This window comes from Mus musculus, chromosome 5 (genome assembly GCF_000001635.26).
Source record: "Mus musculus strain C57BL/6J chromosome 5, GRCm38.p6 C57BL/6J".
Classification (NCBI taxonomy): Eukaryota; Metazoa; Chordata; class Mammalia; order Rodentia; family Muridae; genus Mus; species Mus musculus.
The window spans coordinates 122,512,621-122,517,448 of record NC_000071.6 but is presented as its reverse complement, the minus strand read 5'-3'; the positions used below and the strand labels follow the sequence as shown (position 1 = coordinate 122,517,448).

At 49.7% G+C, this 4,828-nt stretch overlaps 1 long non-coding RNA gene across 1 annotated transcript; it reads right to left on the bottom strand.

Annotated features, from left to right (window-relative positions):
* Positions 1-866: 866 nt before the first annotated feature.
* Positions 867-3,444, bottom strand: 1700040P09Rik. The gene is made up of 2 exons (XR_387696.4): positions 3,271-3,444; positions 867-995 (listed from the first exon to the last, which is right to left on the bottom strand). It is a non-coding gene; the product is annotated as an RIKEN cDNA 1700040P09 gene (long non-coding RNA).
* Positions 3,445-4,828: the final 1,384 nt, after the last annotated feature.

The following is a 4,828-nucleotide window of genomic DNA, read 5'->3' as shown; positions in this document are numbered from 1 at the left end:
TGCTTTGCCTGGCAGGCCCAGGGCTAGGCTCTACTGCCCCACCCCCAGCCCCAACACCACCTGAACATGTGCAGCGGCAAAAACCATCACTAGCAATCTGAAGGTACAGGCTGGAGAAGCTCAAGGTCAAGGTCATCCTGAGCTATGAGACACAGCTTTCAGACAGTAGAGGGGGGGGGCAATCTCTACAATGGAAGGCTGCTTTGTTTTAACCTTGGGAGCCAGGGAGGAAAATGGGTTTGTCATGGATCTCTTCTGCAGTGACACCTCATTTTCCCAAGGATGATTCAGGACAGGTCAGTTTGTTGACAGGTCCCTGCCTGCCCGTGTGTCCAGCAGACAGGGAGTCAACTCCAGCCGAGGTCAACCAGTTGGGGAATCCTTGGACTGAAAGCGAGACTGAGGTTTCTAAAACTTCCCTTGTCTCCTCCTAATTCATTCTCTCCATCACTGGGACCACAGGTCAAGCTCCTAAGGAAGAGGAATAATGGCTGATGGTCTCCCGTGGCTCCTTCCATGCCTATCTCCATTCCAGCAAGCGCCAAGGAACCCCAGAATATCCCTGAATTAAGGGGATGATAGTGGTAGGGGCTGGAGAAGCTACAGGCGCTGGGCTGTATGAACCCTGGTAGGAAGATGAGTCAGAAACACCAGCCCAGGACCAGCAGTGACAGTCTTGCCTGTCTGTAGGGACACTGGAAAGCAAAGGGACTCCATGAAAAAGGAACAAGTCCTTCACACACCCTTTCCTGTGACTTAGAACACCGTGTGACCCTGGAAGACCGAGGCACTGACAGACTCCTAGGATCATAGGCGGCCCCAAGGCTACAAAACAAAACAAAAAAAAATAACCAAAAACTCAAGAGGACGTTCCCACAAAAGATGTAGATTGTGAGCACCTGCTCCCGGCAGAGCCAGCTTCCTCCCTTCAGTGGCCCCAAGAACAGAATGACAGAATGAGGTCACCAGCTCCTCCTGACAGTCAAATCTTCCTCCTGAGGAGAAAGAGGAGGGAAATAAGGGGGAAGAGACAGTACCTCCCAGTCTTAGGGAGTTGAAACCAGCCAGCCCAGGACTGGAGGGGGTTCAAGCAGTAGACACTCCATCCAGAGCCTGAGCCGGGCTCTATCATGAAACGCCCCGGGAGTCCTAACTAAGGGATGCACAGGGTGGGGCTGCCAGGCCTGGGGCACCCTAAGGAGCCAGAGTTGAATTGCAGGAAGGATAGGCTCGCCCAGGTGGTGGGGGTAAAGGTTAGGGGCAAGGCTTGTAAGCAAAAGGGTGTGGTGCGGTGTTGGAAATTGAGAAAGAAATATCAGCCTAGTGGCTCTCAGGCCTGGCATCTCAGCTGCTTGGAGACTGAGACAGGAGGACCTCGAGTTCAAGGTTAACCTGGGCAACTTTGTAAGCCCCTGTCTCAAAACATTAAAAAGGCTTGGCCTATAGCCCGATGGTAGAGTACTCACTTGCTGTGTGAGCAACAAAGTTCAACACCCAGTAATAAACATTAAACACATACACACACACACACACACACACACACACACACACACACACACACACACAACATCTGACCTAACAATCCCATTACTGCGTGCCTGGGCAGAGAGAACCCAAGAACATTGCAGGCTGTCTTGGAGAGGTGTCCGTACATTACAGCACTGTTCACAATAGCTCAGAGGGAGAAGCCATGCAAATGCCTGTCAGTGGATGGTTAAATAATAAACACCGGGAGATTCCCTCTGTGACCCCAGGGAGATATAAAGGTGATTCGGTTACCCACATTTTAGGGGCAGGGTGCTGAGGGTGGAACCCAGAGCCATACCCCAAGCCTTTCTTTTTTTCCTTTTTTTTTTTTTAAATGTAGGTATAGATGTGTGGATGGATGGATTTTTGAGACAAGAACTTTCTATGTATCCTGAAACTCACTGTTGTAGACCAGGCTAGCCTCAAAGCCAGAGGCCTGCTTGTCTCTGCCTCCCGTGTGCTGGGAGGTATGTGCCACCCTACCATGTTTGTCCCTAGTCTTACTGCATCTTGTCATGGACAAAACATAATTCAGGACATCCCTGAGAAGACTGCTCTTTTCTAAAGGGACCCGGAAGGGCAGTGAATCTGGGGGAGAAGGGGGTGGGGGGGATGAGGGGGGGTTGGGAGAAGTGGAGGGAGAGGAGGCTGCAGTCAGGATGCAGGAGAGAAGGGTACATTTTAAAAAGTATTTACATCTTTAATTTCATTTTTATTTTTAATTATGTAGTGTGTGTGTGAGTGTGTGTGTGTGTGTGTGTGTGTGTGTGTGTATGCGACATGTGTGAAGGAGACAGGACAAGTTTTCAGTAGTCTGATCTCTTTCCTCGCTGTTGTCTAGCAGCTTGAAGTCTGCATACTCCAGCTCCCAGACCATTCTCTTGTCTTCTGTCTCTGTCTTCTGTCTCCCACCTCACCTCACCTCACATCACCTCACCTTAGGGTGCTGGGATTACAGACACGAGCTACCTCATCTGGCTCTCAGCGAGGGTTCAGGTGAGCTCCGCACGGTTGCTCCACAAATGCTTTAGCTGTTTGTTTGTCTGTCTGTTCATTCATTCATTCATTCATTCATCCATTCATTCATTTATTTATGATTTTAACCTGCTGAGCTATCTCACTGTCCCCTCTGACAAACCAGGAAGTGTGAACACCGTTTTAGTTGCTTTGCCCAAAGACCATGCTGTCAATTCACACTGACTACCAAGTCTCTTACTTTCTTTCTCTGGTTGCCAAAAGGTGAGCGGTTGGTGCTAAATCACCTAGCTGAAGAACAGGCAGCTCACAAGATGCAACACCCCTCTGTGGATGGGGGAACCTCCTCTCGAGGCTCTCCCAAGCCTGTTCTCTTCTGCTACTCTAGGCTCTCCCCTCCTCGCTCACTCGATCTCTGGTTGACATTTGGCTGTCCTCAGCCCTGACCCCTTTGTCTTCTGACCCCTTGTACCTAGGTGCCAGATCTGGGGTCTGGAGGAGGTAGGGCCTCTCCTTTCTTGGATCTGTACCAGTTTCTCATTAAGGTATTGTTCCTGGGTACAATGGGCTCCGGGCTCGCACCTTGATGTACTTCCCTTTTTGCGTGCACACGGAGCTAGCTGGGCATTCACCATGCCTCTTTCCCATTGTCCCTGGGGTGGGAGGTAATCAAACTCTCTAGTTGGAACCTTGGGTGAGCCAAGGTCAGCAAGATGTGTGGCACTGAGATGCCACCCCGCGAAGGGAAGGGACTCCATGGTGGCTCACCTTGTTTGGGGCTTTGTTTGCGTTGCTGTGCAGTTGTAATGGAAAACGAATAAAAATAAAAATCCCAGGGCCCTTTTTGGCCAGCGCTTGGGAAGTTAATCCCATTGTCCTGGCCAAATGCCAGCTCAGGTCCACGCAGTTCGCAGTCGTTGGCCTCCTGCAGATCGCTGCGGGGGTGGGGGGTGGGGGGGAGGCGCCCCGCCCCCGCCCCACCCCCTCACTGTGACTGCAACAGCTGTCCATGCCCCACCCATGAAGAGGCTGCATTTCTGCAGGACTCAAAGGGGCCTTCTCTCCCTTGGCTAGGTCTGGGAGGAGGGACAAGACCTAGGTCAGGACAAGACAAGGGTCAGGAATTCAACTGCTGTTTGCAGCAGGGGTGATCTGTGTCTGAACACTTTCACACACCACAGAATCACTGGCTTCTGTCGTGAAAACGACTTTCAGGAATCGCTAATGTCTTCCCAGAACTCCTGCGTAGAGCCCCTCCCTTCGTTTTAGGCAGATTTAAACGTTTTTTGTATCTAAAGTACCTCCGAGTTTATCTCCGTGGAGCTTGCTGTTGTGGTGTCCTCTGATTGCTTCCCCTAATGCTTAACTCTCTTTCCTCTACGAGATTTAGTATATTTTATGATATGAAGAATTGACCCGGGCTGGCGAGATGGTTCAGCGGGTAAGAGCACTGACTGCTCTTCCGAAGGTCCTGAGTTCAATTTCCAGCACCCACATGGTGGCTCACAACCACCCGTAATGAGATCTGACGCCCTCTTCTGGTTCGTCTGAAGTCAGCTACAGTGTACTTATGTATAATAATAAATAAATCTTTGCGTGGGAGCAAACAGGGACTGACGATCAGAGGTCCTAAAAATTCAGTTCCCAGCAACCACATGGAGGCTCACAACCATTTGTACAGCTACAGTGTATTCACATACATATAATAAATAAATCTTTTAAAAAAATTGATCCGGATCTGGGCGTGGTGACACATGCCTTTAATCCCAGCACTCGGGAGGCAGAGGCAGGCAGATTTCTGAGTTCGAGGCCAGCCTGGTCTACAAAGTGAGTTCCAGGACAGCCAGGGCTATACAGAGAAACCCTGTCTCGAAGAAAAAAAAAAAAAAGAAAGAAAAGAAAAAATTGATCCGTACAAATTCCATTCAAATAAGCATCCTGAGTCCCCAGCAATGGAGGAAGTGAACAGAGAATATTATAAAGATATTTTTCTCCCTTTAAAAAAAAACACTTATTTTTATTTTATGTGTATGATTTATATGCTTGAATGTATGTATGTCTGTATACCACACACTCCCTTGGTGCCAGCAGAGACCAGGAGAGGACATGGGATCTCCTGGCACTGTAGTTTAAGTTGGGTGTAAGTCACCGGATAGAACCCCAGTCCTCCACAAGAACAGTAAAGTGCGCTTAACCACTGAGCCATCTGTCTCTCCAGGACCAACCCTCCTCTCTGTTTCAAGACAGGGTCTTGCTTTATAGCCCAGGATGGCTCAGAACTCAATGGGTAGCTTAGGCTGGCCTCAGACACTACAGTCATCCTGCC